Here is a 20,387-nt window from a genome sequence, read left to right on the forward strand (position 1 = left end):
GGGGTACCTCTGCAGCTTGACAAGCTCCACCTGCCCCTCACTTCCCTCCAGAGTGCATGTAGAAGCTGCCTTCTTGACCATTGGACCCAAGTGCCAAGTGTCAACAAAAATAAATATATAAAAGAGAACCTACCCACAGGATGCTGACACCCAAACCTCGCACACACACTATGTAAGAGAATGAAAGTTTACGTCCTTCTCTCTCTCCCCACCTCTTTTCTCCCCAGCTTTACACTATACAGTGGTACCTCGGGTTACAGACGCTTCAGGTTACAGACTCCGCTAACCCAGAAATAGTACCTCAGGTTAAGAAATTTGCTTCAGGATGAGAACAGATATTGCGTGGCGGCGGCACAGCAGCAGCAGGAGGCCCCATTAGCTAAAGTGGTGCTTCAGGTTAAGAACAGTTTCAGGTAAAGAACGGAACTCCGGAACAAATTAAGTACTTAACCCGAGGTACCACTGTATATAACATTAAAGTCTTATGTTGCATGTAACAGATCTGTAAAAAGGACTCTTGTAATATGAAAACAAATACAATGTATGTACTTTTGTAACCCAAGAAAATATTTAATAAAAGCAATAAACAAAACAAAAAAGGCAGAAAAGAGGGGGCGGGAAACAGCAACATAGAAAATCTATACTGTAAACAGAAAAGAAAATACAATACATTCATTCATCAGCTTTATTTGAGTGGCAGCTTAGAGGTTCAGGTGAGCAGGGGGGCCAAATTGAATAAAATATTGGGGGGCTGTTAACTCCAAGCTGGCATAATGAATTGCATGATGCAGCACATGCACACTATTTGAATGGTAATGTCCATCAACTTTGGGGGTTCTCGGCCCCCTCAAATATTTTTTTGGGGGGGGCAAAGGGACCTCGGCCCCGAGGAGTTGGCTCCTATGAAAGTGAGCCTGGAGCAAGGATGATAATGAATGAAGCGTAAACATTGGCAGCACTAAGATAAATTCAACAGTGTAAATAAGTTTTGATGGATGTAATAATGGAATACTGAATGGTTTGGTTTATATAAAATATGCAGGGATTTATGTTATGCAAAATGAACCATGGAAAGGAGGAAGTCAAGGATATTTTAAGATTAGATGTGTTTGCGCGAGTGTGAACGTGAAGAGAAGGGAGCTGCCCCCCGTTTTAAGAAGGATTTCCTTTGTCTTTTTCAGAAGCCCAAAGCTGAGCTGCCGGGGCTTCTTCTCTCCGCAGCCTGAGCGCCTTCTCGCGCCGCCTTAAAGTTGGAGGCAGCGGCCAGCTGACTTGGCCGGGGACTCCGCCCGCCCCCGCTCGGCTCGCGAATGGCAATTCTTCCCGGGCAGCCCGCCTGAGAAGGGGAGGAGAGAGACCTCGAAAGAAAAAGAAAGCCACAGAGACGCAGTGCATGCGTGTGCGCGCGGCTCGCAAAGCGGAGATCTGCGCGCCACCGGAGGATCCCTGAGCGCTCCAAGACGGCGCTGCAACTGTAAGTAGGGCGACTTTGGAGAGGAAGGAGGCGCGCGGGGGCGCACGGGGCTTCCTTACTGAGGTTTGGGTTGGGTTGGGTTAGGGGTGGTTCGTTCGCAAGAAGCTGGGACGGGAAGGAAATAAGGAAGCGCATCGCCCGGTCCCTTAAAAATAACTTGAGAGGAAGGAATGCAAAAACGAAACACGAATTCTGCGGTTCTGTCAGTTATTTTGGCAAACAGCTGGTCAGATTGCGATTGGCACGGGCTAGAGGAGATGTTTGGTCGCCTGGGCAGTTGCAAACGGGATAGGCTCTCATGTCTTGGGTATTACGGAGCTTTGATTTGTTGTGTTCTTTGCGTGGGTCAAGGATGGGGGGGGGGGTGAAGTTGCATGTTATTTACCTCTATAGGGACCAGAGAAAAGTAAGGGGCCTGTCATTATGGAGCTAATAATCATCGATTTGGAGAGTTGGGAGGGACCACGAAGTCATCTATGGCAACCTCCCTTTACTGCAGGAATCTTTTGCGCAACGTGGGGGTCGAACCCACGAGCCTAAGTCTCATGCGCTAACCACTGAGCTATCCCAGGTGCATCCCAGCACGTGATGCTGTTCTCACGTGCTTTCGTGGGGATGGCGATCAAGCGCGCAAAGTATCCACAGCCTTCCTTTCTACGCGAGTGCAAGCCTCTGTAGGGTGGCCTCAGCTTCTCCGCCTGCAAAATGGGAAGAAGCGATTCGATTAAAAGCCGCCCTTAACTGATGAGGGGCAAGCGCACGCATGTCTTGGCTGAAGCAACTGCTGAGCAGGGAGACTTCAGGCCAGGAGGCAAAAGGTTTCGCAACGGCCACGGAGATGTTTTAGCAAACGAACTGGCAGTTTCTTCATTCGCTCTGCGCAGCTTCCTAATGCAAAAGGAGGAGGAGGGGGGGGGGGAGCCAGGATTTTTGAGCGTGAAATTGAAAATATGCCCAGTGCCCAGAGAGCATTTCTGTCACTGAGACTGCAACTCTGCAAACACCAAGAGGAAGTTAACTCCGTGGAATACAGCAAGCAGTTCTGAATGAACTCACAAGGGGCTGAAGTATGAAGGATGTTTTTTTGTGTGCGCACACACACGTGCAAATATTGTTTGATATCTGCCTTTGCTTACTCTAGCACCCACATAATTTGTAGATTGCTTGCGTGTTCTTTCCCTCAGTTTATCTGGTGACCCTGATGTGTCACATTCCAAGCGTGATTTCATTCTACTTTGATAAAAAACAGCATGCAATCTAATATTAATATTTGCATTTCTAGGTGCTGCAGGAAAAACTCAGGAATAGTGTGCAAAAGTGTTTTGATGCCTGAGATCTCTGTGTGGAACGTAGATTTTCAAAAGTGTTTTCGGTGCAGGGCTAAACCCAAGCCAAGATGTGCAGCCTTATAACTTAAGGAGCTCTAGTCTCTGTGGCAGGCCCATCTGAAATAATTGTGCATTTTTAAATTTATTTTAATTTTGACTTTACTCCACCTGTCCTCCCTGACCTACATTGTTCCTTCCTCCACCCACTTTTTCCCCTCACAACAATCCTGTGAGGTAGATTAGGCTGAGAGAAAAAGAGTCACTCCGAGTGGGCTGTTTGAGAGCTGAGTGAGGATTTGAAACCAGGCCTCCCTGATTCTAGTCAGACAGTCTAACCCAGGGATTGGGAGCAGGTAGATCTGCTGATCTCCAGGCATTTGGCAGTAGATCAGCAAGGGTTTCAGACTCCCATTAATTTAATACAGTGGTACCTCGGGTTACAGACGCTTCAAGTTACAGATGCTTCAGGTTACAGACTCCGCTAACCCAGAAATAGTACCTCGGAAACTTTGCTCCAGGATGAGAACAGAAATTGCCTGGCTGCAGCAGGAAGCGCCATTAGCTAAAGTGGTACCTCAGGTTAAGAACGGACCTCCAGAACGAATTAAGTTCTTAACCCGAGGTACCACTATAATACCAAGTGAAATGGCAAGTGAAAACAAAAACCTGTGGCTTAGCCTTGTGCTAATTGCTTGTCAACCTTTCTGTACCTCTCCTTACTGCAATTTTAGGAATGTAACTTGGTTTGCCTTTGACCAGTTCTTTTTGCACTTCCACTGGCCTGTTGGGGAGTTTGGCTCTCAAATCCCTGATCTGTTGTAACTCTGAAGTCAATTCGTACAAATACACACAGGTTGTTTTGCTGTATAATAATAATAATAATAATAATAATAATAATAATAATTTTTTATTTATACCCCGCCCTCCCCAGCCAAGGCCGGGCTCAGAGCGGCTTACAAGCAATAATAAAAACAAGATGAATGATTACAACTTAAAAACAAAAATAAAATACAACATTAAAATAATGGAACATTAAAATATTAAAATGAAGCCTCATCGCAGGAGGAGAAGGAAAAGAAAAAAAGAAGAAAAAAAGAGAGAGAGGGAGGGAATCAAATTGGCTCCAAGCCAAAGGCCAGGCGGAACAACTCTGTCTTACAGGCCCTGCGGAAAGAAATCAGATCCTGCAGGGCCCTGGTCTCATGAGGCAGAGCGTTCCACCAGGCCGGAGCCAGAGTTGAAAAGGCCCTGGCTCTGGTTGAAGCCAATCTAACTTCTTTAGGGCCTGGGACCACTAGGGTGTTGTTATTTATGGACCTTGAGGCTCTCCGTGGGGCATACCAGGAGAGGCGCACCCGTAGGTACGAGGGTCCTAGGCCGTGAAGGGCTTTAAAGGTCAAAAGCAGCACCTTAAATCTGACCCTGTACTCCACCGGGAGCCAGTGCAGCTTGAAAAGCACTGGGTGAATATGCTCCCATGGCAGAGACCCTGTGAGGAGCCTCGCTGCAGCATTCTGTACCCACTGGAGTTTCTGGGACAGCTTCAAGGGCAGCCCCGCATAGAGCGAATTACAGTAGTCAAGCCTGGAGATGACCGTCGCATGGATCACTGTGGCCAGGTCGGGGCGGGAAAGGTAAGGGACCAACTGCTTGATGCAGCGAAGGTGGAAAAATGTCGCCTTGGCTGTTGCTGTAACTTGCGCCTCCATGGAAAGGGAGGCATCAAGGATTACACCCAAACTCTTAACGGAAGGCAATGGCACTACTTGGGCCCCCGCAAGAGAAGGGAGTTGGTCCCTCATCCCCATGCCATCCCGACCTAGCCATAGGACCTCTGTCTTCGAAGGATTTAGTTTCAATCGGCTCCCACGAACCCATCCAGCCACAGCTTCCAAGCATCTGGTCAGTGTGTTCGGGGCCGAGTCAGTGTGGCCATCCATCAGCAGATAGAGCTGAGTGTCATCAGCATATTGGTGACAGCCCAGCCCAAAGCTCCGGATAATCTGGGCAAGGGGGGGGGCGCATAAAGATGTTAAAAAGCATCGGGGAGAGAATTGTGCCCTGCGGCACTCCACACACCAAGGAGTGGCGCGACGACATTTCCCTCCCTAGTGCCACCCTCTGTCCCCGACCAGAGATAAAAGAGCACAACCAGTTACGGGCTATGCCCTGTATCCCCACGTCTGCAAGGCGGTGGTCCAGAAGATCATGATCGACCATGTCAAAGGCTGCTGACAAATCTAAAAGGATCAGCAGTCCTGACCCGCCTCGATCCAGTTGTCTACGGAGATCATCTGTTAGGGCAACCAGAGCCGTCTCCGTCCCAAAACCAGGGCGGAAACTGGACTGAAATGGATCTAATGCCGATGTTTCCTCCAGAAACCTACCAAGCTGTTCAGCAACCACTCTCTCAATTACCTTACCCAGGTATGGAAGATTTGAAACTGGGCGGTAATTGGATAGGTCTAAGGCGCTGTGGGTTAAAGCCTCAGCGCCTAGGACTTGCCGATCGAAAGGTCGGCGGTTCGAATCCCTGCGGCGGGGTGCGCTCCCGCTGCTCGGTCCCAGCGCCTGCCAACCTAGCAGTTCGAAAGCACCCCCGGGTGCAAGTAGATAAATAGGGACCGCTTACTAGCGGGAAGGTAAACGGCGTTTCCGTGTGCGGCTCTGGCTCGCCAGAGCAGCGATGTCACGCTGGCCACGTGACCCGGAAGTGTCTCCGGACAGCGCTGGCCCCTGGCCTCTTAAGTGAGATGGGCGCACAACCCCAGAGTCTGTCAAGACTGGCCCGTACGGGCAGGGGTACCTTTACCTTTACCTTTAAGGGATCTAATGAAGTTTTTTTTAAGAGTGGACACACCACTGCTTCCTTCAATTCCCCTGGGAATGTCCCCGTGTCAAGGGACAAATTGATAATTTCAACCAGGGAGGTCCGCACAACTCCCTAATCAGCCAAGACGGGCACAGATCAAGGAGGCAGGTGGTGGGCCTACCAACTTGGAGGAATCTATCCACATCAGTAGGGAGTATCCGATCGAAATGGTCCAACACTGGACCTGAAGTCAGTCGAGGGGCCTCCAGTTCAGTCACTGTATCTAAATTGGCAGGGAGGTCACGGCGGAGCAACAGGACTTTCTCCGCAAAAAAACCTCGCGAATGCCTCACAGCTGTGGGTCGAATTTGTGCTTAAATTTGGTTGTCCTCCTAAGGACGTTATTGACCTAATTATTTTTAAAAGTTGTGCCGGGTGAGAGCTAGCGGATGCAATGGAAGCTGCAAAGTAAGATTTCTTAGCAGCTTTCATAGCCATCTCATAGGCTTTCATAAGCGTCCTATAAGATGTTCTTGAGGCTCTGTCACGAGTCCGTCGCCATACTCGCTCTAGCCGTCTGAGATCCCGCTTCATTTTCCGGAGCTCCTCAGTAAACCAAGGGGCCCGGTTTCGACGGGGTCGCAGAGGGCGCTTAGGCGCGATCTCATCAATGGCTGCCAAGAGCCGGTTATTCCAGTCCTCAGCAAGGTCATCTAATGAGTCGCCAGGAGGAGCAGGGTTCCGCAAGGCTTGTCGGAATAGATAGATAGATAGATAGATAGATTCTTTATTGTCATTACACAAGTGCAACATTGCACAAGTGCAACGAAATTGGATGCCATCCCTTAAAAACAACAAAAGCAAAACAACAACAACAACCAAACAAACCACATTCCAGCCACACCCACACCCACACCCATCAAACTCCCAGGTCACACTATCGAGTTACTGCATTTAAGAAGGCCACAGCTCTTGGATAGAAACTATTTTTCAGTCTATTTGTCCTTGACTTGATGTTTATCAGGATTTATCAATCTATCAGGATCCATCAGTTTTCGCGGACGAGCCCAAATAGGTTCGCCACCCGAGCCGGGGAGGAGCGGGAAGTCTATCTTGGCTTTCAGAGCGTAGTGATCAGACCATGGCACTTCCACAGCAGGGAGCATGATCACATCTATGCCAGCCCTAAAGATCAGATCCAGCGTGTGGCCTGCTTGATGTGTGGGGCCCAAAACAACCTGGGAGAGCCCTAGTGTTGCCATGGAAGTCACTAGGTCCAGAGCCTGTGAGGAGGGAGCGGCATCGGCACGGACGTTGAAGTCTCCCAAAACCAGTAGGCAGACTCGGCCTTCCAGATGTTTTGAGACTACAATTCCCATCACCCCGACCACTGGTCCTGTTAGCTAGGGATGATGGGAGTTGTAGTCCCAAAACATCTGGAGGGCCGAGTTTGCCTATGACTGCCTTCTGGGATGCAGTAGAGGAGTGGCTCCGCCCCCTTTTTGGTTTTGCGGCTGGCTCTGATTGGTAGATATTGGTAGTTTAAGCAGAAATGCAAACTAGGTCGCATAACCCGAAAACCTGCCCACCCTGCTCTAACCACAGCACCACAATGGCATAGGTACCACTTCTAAGCTTATGCCAGTTGCACATTTAAAGGCACAGCTGCTGCCAATTCATAGAGTGATGCTGGGATAATGAACAGAATCAACAACTGCATCCTTAACTCAGGGATGGGAAATCAGACATCCTTGGACCACAGCTTCCATCATTCAAGACCATTGGCTTTGTTGGCTGGGGCCAACAAAGAACATCTGGAGTGCCACAGGTTTGCTACTCCAGGGATGCGGGTGGCACTGTGGTCTAAACCACTGAGCCTCTTGGGCTTATCGATCAGAAGGTCGGCGGTTCGAAACCCTGCGACGGAGTGAGCTCCTGTTGCTCGGTCCAAGCTCCTGCCAACCTAGCAGTTTGAAAGCACACCAGTGCAAGTAGATAAATAGGTAGTGCTGTGGTGGGGAAGGTAAACGGCGTTTCTGTGCCCTCTGGTTTTTGTCACAGTGTTTCATTGTACCAGAAGCTGTTTAGTCCTGCTGACCACATGACCTGGAAAGCTGTCTGTGGACAAACGCTTGGTCCCTCGGCCTGAAAGCAAGATGAGCACCGCAACCCCATAGTCACCTTTGACTGGACTTAACCGTCTAGGGATCCTTTACCCTTATCTTTTTTTAAAAAAAACTCCAGCTTACTTTTTGTGTTTTACACAGTTTATAAAACCTCTCTTTGGTGTGCTTGAGACTAACTTATAAATAAAAAGGAGAAGGCTATGGTCTTTGGTAGTCTTGCTTCTTTACTTCTAACAGTTGTTGCTGGCATAGTATTAATGACATTCTCCAGATCATCTGGGGCATTTTGCCTTTGTTGTCGTCGTCTGTCTCAAGAGACAATGCAGTGCGCCTCTGGGAGTGAAGTCAAACCAAAGTGACCTCTCCAGGGCGCAAGCTTGGGCAGTCTGCGTGGAGGTCCTGGGCTGCCCTCTCACTGATGTGGTTCAAAATAAAGCAAAGCAAGACAAAGGAACAGCAGCTAAATCAATTAGATCAGGCTTCCTCAACCTTGACCCTCCAGATGTTTTGGGCCTACAACTCCCATGATCCCTAGCTAGCAGGACCAGTGGTCAGGGATGCTGGGAATTGTAGTCTGAAAACATCTGGAGGGCCGAGGTTGAGGAAGCCTGAATTAGAAGGTGTGGAAGGATATGAAAGACCTTGAAATACCAACACTGGCTCCCAGTACGTTTCCATGCACAATTCAAAGTGTTGGTGCTGACATTTAAAGCCCTAAACGGCCTCGGTCCAGTATATCTGAAGGAGCGTCTCCACCTCCATTGTTCTGTCCAGACACTGAGGTCCAGCGCTGAGGGTCTTCTGGCGGTTCCCTCACTGCGAGAAGCCAAGTTATAGGGAACCAGGCAGAGGGCCTTCTCGGTAGTGGCACCCGCCCTGTGGAAGGCCCTCCCATCAGATGTCAATTAACTACCAAACTTTTAGAAAACATCTGAAGGCAGCCCTGTTTAGGGAAGCTTTTAATGTTTAATAGGTTATTGTATTTTAGTTGTTGGAAGCCGCACAGAGTGGCTGGGGAAACCCAGCCAGATGGGTGGGGTATTAATAATAATAATAATAATAATAATAATAATAATAATAATGTAGCACAACTAAGAGTAAAAAGGAACCCATGGAGCTGCGGGGAAGTCAAACAATGTAGAAGGATAATGAAGAATATTGTGACATGGATGTACTCATTTATTGTAACCACAGAGTCTAGGACTTGCCGATCAGAAGGTCAGCGGTTCGAATCCCCGCCACATGGTGAGCTCCTGTTGCTCGGTCCCTGCTCCTGCCAACCTAGCAGTTTGAAAGCACGTCAAAGTGCAAGTAGATAAATAGGTACCGCTCTTGCGGGAAGGTAAACGAGTTTCTGTGCGCTGCTCTGTTTCGCCAGAAGCGGCTTAGTCATGCTGGCCACATGACCCGGAAGCTGTACGCCAGCTCCCTTGGCCAGTAAAGCGAGATGAGCGCCGCAACCCCAGAGTCGGTCACGACTGGACCTAATGGTCAGGGGTCCCTTTACCTTTACTTTACCTTGGTTGCAGGAGTTGCCAGAAGTAGGCCCTCCAGGCGCTATCCAACTGTCTTAGGGACTCCACTCCAGATCTGCTAGCATTTTCTTCTCCCAAAGATACCCCACAAGGCAGTGGAGATTTAGGATTAGAGTTTTCCTTCTCCCAGATGGGCTACCTTCCAAGGTGGATAAGCCCCAGCTGCCCCTCATTTCCTGCTGCGACATGTACTGAAACCATTTTCTTGACCATTGGACCAACTCTTGATCTCATCCACTCAGTCTGCTGCAGCTTGCTTTGCACACAGGGGAAGTTCCTAACTCACCAAGAGCTTGAGACCCATTGGCTACCATCACCTGGTTTAGCTGGCCAATCAAAGCCATTCCAGGCATGTGGCTGCTGTCACATGCTGGCAGCTTCCAGGAGCCACAGGTGATATCTGAGTGCATGGTGAGGACCAAAGGTGGTCAAATTCCCCCAGAAGGAGCATGATAGACTGGGGACTGCCCCACCCTTTACACCCCATTTTGTTCCCCAAGTACAGACAAAAACTGCTTTATTTAAAGTAGTGCTGACAGCCGCTAGCTTAGATTGTTAAAAACAAAATACTGGGCAAGTTCATGGAAGATTAGGTGTGTCAAGAGGTATTGGTCATGGAGGCTAAAGAGAATCTGTGTTCAAAGCAGATTTTGGGACGCAGGTGGCGCTGTGGGTTAAAGCCTCAGCGCCTAGGACTTGCCGATCGAAAGGTCGGCGGTTCGAATCCCTGCGGCGGGGTGCGCTCCCGCTGCTCGGTCCCAGCGCCTGCCAACCTAGCAGTTCGAAAGCACCTCCGGGTGCAAGTAGATAAATAGGGACCGCTTTCTAGCGGGAAGGTAAACGGCGTTTCCGTGTGCGGCTCTGGCTCGCCAGAGCAGCGATGTCACGCTGGCCACGTGACCCAGAAGTGTCTCCGGACAGCGCTGGCCCCTGGCCTCTTAAGTGAGATGGGCGCACAACCCCAGAGTCTGTCAAGACTGGCCCGTATGGGCAGGGGTACCTTTACCTTTACCTTTTAACAGTTGAAGGTTGTTACCTTGATGCTTTGCTTGTGGCCGTCTTGGAGGCAAAACGGTGCTGGACTAGATTGACTGGTTCTGATTCAGCAGAGATCCTGTATGGCAGTTTGTCTGGGCTTGTCTTGAGCTTCTGAAACCTAACGGTTGTCCACTTCTGCCCTGAGAGTTGGTTTAGGGTGAGGGTGAATAAATGATTTTTAAAATGATTTTAATTTTTTTTTTAAAAATCAGATTTTAAAAAATTTAAATCAGATTTTTTAAAATTTAAATTGGATTTTTAAAATAAAATGCTTTTGGAGGAAAAATCTGCCTAAATATCGTTTTCTATTTAAATTACATTATAGTCCAGAGGCTATTCATCAGGAAATAAGTTTTTCATGTGTGCTAAAACTCAGTCTACATTTTTTTGTTTTTGTTTAACCACATTAGTTAACAAACTTGGATACGTATGCTATAATGTTACTGTTTTAGTTAAATAAATGGTTTAAATTGTTCTTCAGGAAATGATCATTTTTCTCCTTCCAATAAGGTGCAGCAGAAAAGTTGTCCAAATATAAAGTTAACTTATTAAACCCCACAATAATTTCATAATCATCTCTCTATGTATTTCTAAGAGTATAATCAAATCAGTAATTTTTGATGTAACTGTAAAAACGACCCTGAAAATTTATTATTCCAGAAATGACACCTTCATCTGGTTGTAAATATTAAGATTATACCAGCAAGAATGAGTCTTTCTGTAAAAAAATAACGATTTAAATCAAGTCTTACTGACTAGCGTTTTAAATCGTGTTTTAAATCGATTCGATTTAAATCAAATCCACCCTGTTTAGGGCACAGAATTCTTTTAAACAAGTGCAACCAATACTGCATACCTGATAGACGAAGTGGCGGATCAAGTGAAATTGCTTTTGAGGCAGAATCCTGCATTGAATAGGTGAGGCTCCACTTGAGGAGATTAGATCTCATTCTTAAATGGATTAGAGGCTTTTTGCTGGAAGAATTCTCAGGACCGTGCATGGGGATGTGCAAGCATATCCAGAACACTAAGTGGTTTAACAGCTATTCCCTCTTCCCATGGGATTGTGGGAATTGTAGTTCTGTGAAGAGGAGGTCCTGGGTACAAAAGCAGCATCTCATGTCTTCGTAGACATCAGTGGGTGAGAGCCACAAATTGCTTAAACCTCTTCTTTGCTCCCTCAAGGAATCTTGTTTAAGTACTGTACATCATTGTGCTAGCATAGGTTTATTGCCTGGTACAAAATGCAGCCTTAGCACTATTATATTTATTTAACGAGATCCGGAGGGTGGCAACGCGAGAACGGGGCATTCTCTGCAGTGACTTCCCGTCTGTGGAATGCTCTCTCCAGGGAAGTTTGCCTGACGCCTTCATTATACACCTTTAGGCGCCAGGTGAAAACTTTCCTTTTTAATCTGGCCTTTGGCTGATCTGATTTACATCCTATAACCCTTTAAAATGTTTTTTTTTGGGGGGGTGCTGTTGGGTTGTTGTTTGTATTTTATTAGGTATTTTGTGGTTTTATATCTTGATTTTATTCTGTGAACCACCCTGAGACCTTTGGGTATAGGGCGGTATATAAATACAATTATTATTATTATTATTATTATTATTATTATTATTATTATTATTAATAATAATAATAATTACATTTATAGAATCATAGAATTGCAGAGTTGCAAGGGCTCACAAGGGTCGACTAGTTCAACTCCCTGCAATGCAGGAATCTTTTGAACCCACAATTCTGATATCACATTTATCATCTTCTAATAATAATAATAATAAATTTTATTTATACCCCGCCCTCCCCAGCCAAGACTGGGCTCAGGGTGGCTAACAACCGATATAAAAACAAATTGATTGAAATTGTTGTTGTTGTTTAGTCGTTTAGTCGTGTCTGACTCTTCGTGACCCCATGGACTAGAGCACGCCAGGCACTCCTGTCTTCCACTGCCTCCTGCAGTTTGGTCAAACTCATGCTGGTAGCTTCGAGAACACTGTCCCACCATCTCGTCCTCTGTCGTCCCCTTGTCCTTGTGCCCTCCATCTTTCCCAACACCAGGGTCTTTTCCAGGGAGTCTTCTCTTCTCATGAGGTGGCCAAAGTATTGGAGCCTCAGCTTCAGGATCTGTCCTTCCAGTGAGCACTCAGGGCTGATTTCCTTCAGAATGGATAGGTTTGACCTTCTTGCAGTCCATGGGACTCTCAAGAATCTTCTCCAGCACCATAATTCAAAAGCATCAATTCTTCGGCGATCAGCCTTCTTTATGGCCCAGCTCTCACTTCCATACATCACTGCAGTGGTACCTCGGGTTACATTAAAACATTAAAATGTAACCTCATTTCAATGGAAACTCAAATCAAAACCTTTTTTTGCGATGAAAACATCAGGTCTTCACCAAGGATAAGGATCTCAATGTGGTGTACAAGTTCATCCTCAGAACAACCTTGCGAGGTAGGTTAGGCTAAGAGATGCTGACTGGCTCAAGGTCACCCAGTTAGCTTCCTGGCTGGGTGGAGATTCAAACCCTGCTTTCCCAGGGTTCTGCTCTCCCAGACTAAGTTGCACATGCTATGTTAGATGTGCAGTTTGCAGCCATGCCTGGTTGTTGTTTTTCTTTTTTTCTTTAATTAATTAGAGGAAGAGGAGGTGGGTTGTCATTGGACCGCCACCAGCATGCAGGAGACAGAGGTGTAAGCCTCAAACCCGTTTGAGGGGGTGAAATTTTGTCCTGGATGTGTTGGAATGGGATAAACCACCTCTTCTGCCAGTCTCTATGGTCCCAATGATTGTTGGCTCCAGTGCCTGTAATTAAATAAAGTAAAACACAGATGTTTCTGCTTACTGCACAAATTAAAGTTAGCACCTCGTTTGGCCTTTAGCGTCAGATGTTCAGCAGTGTTCAATTTATGTGGGTCAGTAATAATCTTATCCCCCCTCCTGCCCCAACCCCATCTCAACTCTTTTGAGGACAGTACAGCAATTCAGCAGTGGAGTGGACTAGACAACACAAAACATTATAATATTTAACATCATTTCACTTCATTCAATAAGATGGTCTTCATTAAAATTGACAGATTCAATGGGTCAGGAGTACTTTTTTTTAAAGTCATCTACGTTGTGTTGATCTGTAAAAAAATGAATATTGATAACTACATTTTTTTAAAAAAGCTTCTTTTCAGTGGTCTGATTCAGCTCTTTCACCACTGACGTGAAACAGTTTATTGTGAAATATGAAGAGAAGCAGCAGGATGATTCTATGAAGAAAGAGTTACAAAATTTCCTGCTGCGTCAATTATTTGTGAGGGAGAGAAAGATCTCGACAGCTGCTGCTGCTGGCTTCTCAAAGATATCTTGTAGTTTAAAGTAAGCTCACAAGTTAGGTGGGAATTATGTTTTCAGATCACCTCTAAACATAGCTGTCAACATTTTCCCTTTTTTAAGGGAAATTCCCTTATTCCGAATAGGATTCCTCGCAAGAAAAGGGAAAAGTTGACAGCTATGGCCCTAAAGCCCAAATGGTGTATAGTAAAAACACATTGGGTGCAATGGTGTCTGGGATTACCAAAGTTTCTTTTCTTGGAAGCCTGCCCCTTTCTATTTATTATTAATTCTTCTTTTCCTTCTTCTCCTCCTCATCCTTCGCATATAAAGCTGAATATGCACAAGTTAAAATCACAAAAGTTGCAAACTAAAGCAGTGCTTCTAAAAAAAATTGAACTACCTCCGCCAGGTTGCACTGTCTTCTGGAATTGCCTCCTAAGACTCTGATGAAATTGGGAGAGCACTACAGTCAAACCTCGGTTGTCAAACTTCATCCGTTCCGGAATCCCATTTGGCTTCCGAAATGTTTGACAACCAAGGCACAGCTTCCGATTGGCTGCAGGAGCTTCCTGCACTTAAGCGGAAGCCTCGTCCAGCACCCAAGCGGCTAGCATCGCTGCTGGTTGGGTTTGACTGTAGTTTACAGTGGTACCTCAGGTTACAGACACTTCAGGTTACATACGCTTCAGGTTACAGACTCCAGTAACCCAGAAATAGTACCTCGGGTTAAGAACTTTGCTTTGGGATGAGAACAGAAATTGCACAGCAGTGGCGTGGCGGCAGGGGGTGGCCCCATTAGTTAAAGTGATACCTCAGGTTAAGAACAGTTTCAGGTTAAGAACGGACCTCTGGAACGAATTAAGTTTGTAACCCGAAGTACCACTGTATTACAGAATCAAACTGGTTCAGCAGTCATTCCTCTTCTAGGAATTGCAGTTTTTGGTGTATGTTGGTATCTATAATACAGTGGTACCTCGGGTTAAGTACTTAATTCGTTCCGGAGGTCCGTTCTTAACCTGAAACTGTTCTTAACCTGAAGCACCACTTTAGCTAATGGGGCCTTCCGCTGCTGCCGTGCCACCGGAGCACGATTTCTGTTCTCATCCTGAAGCAAAGTTCTTAACCCGAGGTACTATTTCTGGGTTAGTGGAGTCTGTAACCTGAAGCGTATATAACCCGAGGTACCACTGTACATGCTTCCTCAACCTCAACCCTCCAGATGTTTTTGGCCTACAACTCCCATGATCCCTAGCTAGCAGGATCAATGGTCAGGGATGATGGGAATTGTAGTCTGGAGGGCTGAGGTTGAGGAAGCCTGCTCTAAAAGATCATTCTTAATAACCGTGCCAAACTACAGTGGCAGAAGCTGTGGCTAAAATTGGTATGAAGCTGATACAAGTTTGTCATGTAGATATACGGAGGGAGATCTTCCAGTTCTTTCTCCAAGAGGAATTGCCCCATAGTTTTAGAAACTAGGCATTAAAGAAGAGATGTATTTTTTAAAAAATAAGATAAAATCTCCAACTCATGGAGTTCTTAAATTTCTAAAGAAATGTTGTACAGTGGTAACTCGGGTTAAGTACTTAATTTGTTCTGGAGGTCCGTTCTTAACCTGAAACTGTTCTTAACCTAAGGTACCACTTTAGCTAATGCCTCCTGCTGCCGCTGCACCGCCGGAGCACGATTTCTGTTTTCATCCTGAAGCAAAGTTCTTAACCTGAGGTACTATTTCAGGGTTAGCGGAGTCTGTAACCTGAAGCCTATGTAACCTGAAGCGTATGTAACCTGAGGTGCCACTGTAAAAGGAAAAACAGCCCACCTATCATTCATCTCCTGTCATACCGCTGTCAGGTGATTGACAGGTGGACAGGACCATCCGCCTGTCAAATATGGTCAGTGTGGGTAGGATTAAAACCCTGCCCATCAGCGGATGGGTGAGAGACCAGTCCTGCTTTCTTCAGAAACAGAGTTTTGTATGGGGAGCAAGTGTGCACAGCAGAACCAAGCAGGACTGAACCCTCTGACCCTCAGGTGATGTCACCTGATTGATAGGTGGTTAAAAAAAATGGCTGCAAGGACCAATCTGGAAACTTGAGCAGGCCAAGATTAGTACATGGACTGAGGATTCCTTACCGGTGTTCTAGCCTTTGAAATGCATTCCACTTCATTCTGCAAATTCCTCTACATTTAAACGGCCAGACTAGATCCTTTTGGAGTACAAAACTTTGTTTTAGCTTTCGCTAAGCTGTGCTAAAATTTATTCAAAATGACTAGTATCGGTCTTTGCCTGGCACAGATACTGAGTGCTTATCATCTAAAAAATAGCACTTGAAAAAATTGAGTCCTTTATTTGTCTCAGTCGCTATCAAAAGCAGAACATACCTGTCAGCCAGGTATGTGGTGCAATCCTGTACATGTTTACTCAGAAATAAGTCTTCCTGCGTACAGTGGTGCTTATTTCTAGGTTAGTGTGTATAAAATTCCAGCCCAAGAGTTTCTGGAAATGCCCTTGTCAATTGGCACTGTGTCACTAGGTACCCCTGCTAAGCAAAATAAATAAACTGTTGTGTTCATGTGATGCCAACCTCAGCTCTTACTATTTAAGGAAAAGGAGTTTGTATAAAGGAGTAGCAGCTGATTTGATCTTTAGTAATAAACTGTGGAATGATTGCTTTGTAGTAGCCCTAGGTTACAACAACGTGTTTCAATAGAGCTGCATCACCTTTCTTCACATATCTTATTATCACTCTTTTATTATTTTACTGATCAATTGAATTCTTTTTTTATCCAGAGGCGCTGTGCTAATAAGGAATGAAAAGCATCTGTTTAAGAGGCAGGGGTCTGGTCTGCCAGTTCACTCGTGAAAGATCCTATTGAAAGCTTTATTAATTTTTAGACAATCGTAGAGGTAAGAATGTTCTATAAATACCAGGTACAAGATAATTCCCCATCTCCAAACTAAGATATGATTGGTTCCCCTCTCTGTCCCTCTCTAGCTATTGTTGGACTCCAATACCCATCATCCCTAGCTAGCAAGACCAGTGGTCAGGGATGATGAGAATTATAGTTTGACAATAGCAGTTGGAGACCCAAGTTTGAGAAACGTGACTCTACAGCCATTTACAAACTCACAAAGTTACCGTGTAGGTGAGAGTCCTAGCTCCATGCTGTTGCATCACCAGTTCAGACCCATTCCAACTCTTTGAAGGAGACTTATATGCAGAATTCATCATGCGAAAGGCTGGGCTGGATGAATCCCTAGCCGGAATTAAGATAGACGGAAGAAATATCAACAACCTCAGATATGCAGATGATACAACATTGATGGCAGAAAGTGAGGAGGAATTAAAGAACCTTTTAATGAGGGTGAAAGGTAAGGTAAAGGTAAAGGTACCCCTGCCCGTACGGGCCAGTCTTGACAGACTCTGGGGTTGTGCGCCCATCTCACTTAAGAGGCCAGGGGCCAGCGCTGTCCGGAGACACTTCCAGGTCACATGGCCAGCGTGACAAAGCTGCATCTGGCAAGCCAGAGCTGCACACAGATACGCTGTTTACCTTCCCGCTGGTAAGCGGTCCCTATTTATCTACTTGCACCCGGAGGTGCTTTCGAACTGCTAGGTTAGCAGGCGCTGGGACCGAGCAGCGGGAGCGCACCCCGCCGCAGGGATTCGAACCGCCGACCTTTCGATCGGCAAGTCCTAGGCACTGAGGCTTTAACCCACAGCGCCACCTGCGTCCCTTGAGGGTGAAAGAGGAGAGCGCAAAATATGGTTTGAAGCTCAACATCAAAAAAACGAAGATCATGGCCACTGGTCCCCATCACCTCCTGGCAAACAGAAGTGGAAGAAATGGAGGCAGTGAGAGATTTTACTTTCTTGGGCTCCATGATCACTGCAGATGGTGACAGCAGCCACGAAATTAAAAGACGCCTGCTTCTTGGGGGAAAAGCAATGACAAACCTAGACAGCATCTTAAAAAGCAGAGACATCACCTTGCCAACAAAGGTCCGTATAGTTAAAGCTATGGTTTTCCCAGTAGTGATGTATGGAAGTGAGAGCTGGACCATAAAGAAGGCTGATCGCCAAAGAATTGATACTTTTGAATTATGGTGCTGGAGGAGACTCTTGATAGTCCCATGGACTGCAAGAAGATCAAACCTCTCCATTCTTAAGGAAATTAGCCCTGAGTGCTGACTGGAAGGACAGATCCTGAAGCTGAGGCTCCAGTACTTTGGCCACCTCATGAGCAGAGAAGACTCCCTGGAAAAGACCCTGATGTTGGGAAAGATGGAGGGCACAAGGAGAAGGGGACGACAGAGGACAAGATGGTTGGACAGTGTTCTCGAAGCTACCAGCATGAGTTTGATCAAACTGCAGGAGGCAGTGGAAGACAGGAGTGCCTGGCGTGCTCTGGTCCATGGGGTCACGAAGAGTCGGACACGACTAAACAACTAAACAACAACTACAACATGGGATGCGGGGAAATCTTATTTATCTGTGGAGGCTACCCACACATTTCAGAAACTTGATACTCAAATTTTAAAAAGGTTCTAAAATGTGCACAGTCGGTATGTTTAGAAAAGGCGCTTCAAGTCACACAGTTGCCTTTTGTGAATGGAAAGACAACCGAACTGGGCCTTGGTGGGGCGGCAGAGCTAACTGCATCCTTGCTGCACCCCTTGAATAATAATTTTGCCGGAGAGTGAATGCCTGATGCAGCCAAATCTTGGGAGAGAAATGTGAGGTGCAAGTAGTGTACAGAAGTCCTCATTTCTCTCAGGAAGGTGCCTCGTACCAAGTTGGGTCATTTGATCACTAGCTCTGTAACGTGCACTATTTTAGCAGCGACTCTCCCAAGATTTCGGATGAAGCTTTTCCCAGCCCTATTTGGCGATCTCAGGGGTTGAACCTCGAGTCTTTGGCATTCAAATCGTGTGTTTTGCCCCTGTGCTGCATCTCTTCTCATTGGGCCATGTTGACGCATTTAAAATATTTTCATATCACCATTGTGTAGTGGCTTCCATGTTACGTTATGGAGAGCCTGAGAAACTCAAGTTCTAGACGGGCTGAAACTTTTTGATATAGTTCCACTTTCCTAACTGGTTTGGTTATGATGACTAGCTTTATGTTGGAGATACTTCTCTTTTTCTGAAGCATTGATTAGCTGCAGTTTAAAGGCATCCAGATACAGGAGTGTGAACATGAGCCTCATGCATGCTCAAGGTTTTGTTTGAATTGCTGTGTTCTGAGGCAGGGATGAGGAAATGCACACGTGAACCAGATCTGCGTCACATTTTACGCTGGCTGCTTTGTTTCCCAAAACAACATAAACGGCCTCGGTCCAGTATATCTGAAGGAGCGTCTCCACCCCCATCATTCTACCCGGACACTGAGGTCCAGCGCTGAGGGCCTTATGGCGGTTCCCTCACTGCGAGAAGCCAAGTTACAGGGAACCAGGCAGAGGGCCTCCTCGGTAGTGGTGCCCTCCCTGCAGAACGCCCTCCCACCAGATGTCAAAGAGAACAACTACCAGACTTTTAGAAGACATCTGAAGGCAGCCCTGTTTAGGGAACCTTTTAATGTTTGATGTATTACAGTATTTTAATATTTTTTTGGGAGCCACCCAGAGTGGCTGGGGAAGCCCAGCCAGATGGGCGGGGTATTAATAATAATAATAATAATAATAATAATAATAATAATAATAATAATTATTATTATTATTATTATTATTAATGGAGGAGATTCATTTGCCTCACTGGGGTGGGTGTGCCCCAGATATTGCTAGACTACAACTCCTATCATCCTTGACCATTGGGCATAATGGCTGGGGCTCATGGGAGTTGAAGTCCAGCAGTATATAGAGAGCCACAGGTTAGTCACCCCTGTTTCAAGCAGAAAAAGCTTATTGTACTTGTTTTGAAAAAGTTGCACCCTTTGATACATTTTTTAAAATAATAATTTTTTACGTTTTCCATTTAACAATCCAATCATATCACATTGATTATTTCAAATTATACCAATACATATCATAAAGTCCAAATATTTTACCAAATTATAATTTTTTGTTGGGGGTTCCCACGCTTCGAGTAGTTGACAGCTACTCATATCCAATCATACTCCAATCATCTCATATTTCTGCTGCTTTTAGTGTTCACCAGTCCCATCTTCCAATCTTCTTGTTACCCTTTTTCTTCTTAATAGCCTCTGAGTTGTTTCCACAGGCGAGTTAAAGTAAGCAATATTATGCTTCTGTGTGAACTTTGTAAGGCTCTCCCTTTTTTTTTTTAAAAAAAGCTGTCTTTTGTTTACAATAAATCCTCACACGCTGATCCAAAAGTCCTCCTTGAGTGGCAGACGCCATATTTCTCAGTTCCGATGAAATAAAATCTAGGCGTTTGCTCATTAATTTTCCCAGACAAGCCTTTGATACATTTTAAGGTGCCAATACTCTTTGGTCCTTCTTTGTGAAGTTGATTACATGTACAAAATATATTTAGGCTTTTTCAGAGAGACAGATCTTGCAAGAAAAGAGGAAACTCAATTCGACATATCCCTCTTGTGTGCTAGTGAATGGTATATTTGGCTTGGATTGGTGTTCAGATTTTAATTATGGGCTGATGCACAGATTTTATGGAGGTAAACCTGGGTTTGCTACTTGGGGATTTCTAACAACTTTTTATTGCTGCTGTTGAGTTATTTCTCGCTGCCGTTTTAACATTAGATTGTGGGGGATATTTTACAGGGTTTCAT

The 20,387-nt window shown here is 45.8% G+C and overlaps 1 protein-coding gene across 1 annotated transcript in view; it reads left to right on the plus strand.

Moving 5' to 3' along the window:
* Window positions 1-1,362: 1,362 nt before the first annotated feature.
* The window catches only part of PLA2G4A (phospholipase A2 group IVA), an 87,551-nt gene continuing 68,526 nt past the window's right edge, over window positions 1,363-20,387 (plus strand). The window contains exon 1 of the mRNA XM_083743855.1: window positions 1,363-1,474. The gene's annotated coding sequence lies outside the window, so the exon portion shown is untranslated. The remainder of the gene's footprint in view (window positions 1,475-20,387) is intronic.

The sequence above is a fragment of the Podarcis gaigeae genome (assembly GCF_964106915.1).
Source record: "Podarcis gaigeae genome assembly, chromosome: 6".
NCBI lineage: Eukaryota > Metazoa > Chordata > Lepidosauria > Squamata > Lacertidae > Podarcis > Podarcis gaigeae.